The sequence below is a fragment of the Equus przewalskii genome, chromosome 9, assembly GCF_037783145.1.
Source record: "Equus przewalskii isolate Varuska chromosome 9, EquPr2, whole genome shotgun sequence".
Taxonomy (NCBI): domain Eukaryota; kingdom Metazoa; phylum Chordata; class Mammalia; order Perissodactyla; family Equidae; genus Equus; species Equus przewalskii.
The window spans coordinates 19,139,031-19,139,554 of NC_091839.1; positions in this window are offsets into that span (position 1 = coordinate 19,139,031).

Genomic DNA, 524 nt, shown 5'->3' on the forward strand with positions numbered 1-524 from the left:
CCTGTGCGTATTGTCTGTGAGAGGAGAAGTCGGGGAGAGGGCGGTCTTAGGTCAAAGACAATCGTGATGATAATAGAAACCACCAGTTATACTTAGGATCGAGTGCACACACTGGGCACATGGCCAAGTTGGGACCAATAGAACCGGCAAAAATACAGGAACCACTTTTAGATTCACTGTTAATTACTTACATAGACAGCGAAAGACAGGATAGCCAAAGGTGCCAGCTACTCAAGGTCCTTGTCACACACCCCAAAAAGGACGATGCGAAAACAAAAGGGGCTGGATGGCTGAAACGAGGTGTGGGGTACCCCACACTGAGGGGCCAGCTGTCTGATGACAGCCTCCCAGGGGAAGTGGGGAGGTAGGTGGAGGATGGCCTGGCAGCCATGGTGGGGACATCCCACTACCTCTGTGTTGAGGGTGTGGAGGAGGAGGAACTATCCCGCTACCTTCTAGGTCCTTCTGGCTGATCTAAGAATTAAGCTGGCAGAGCAACAGGAGAAAGTAAAACAGAATTTTTA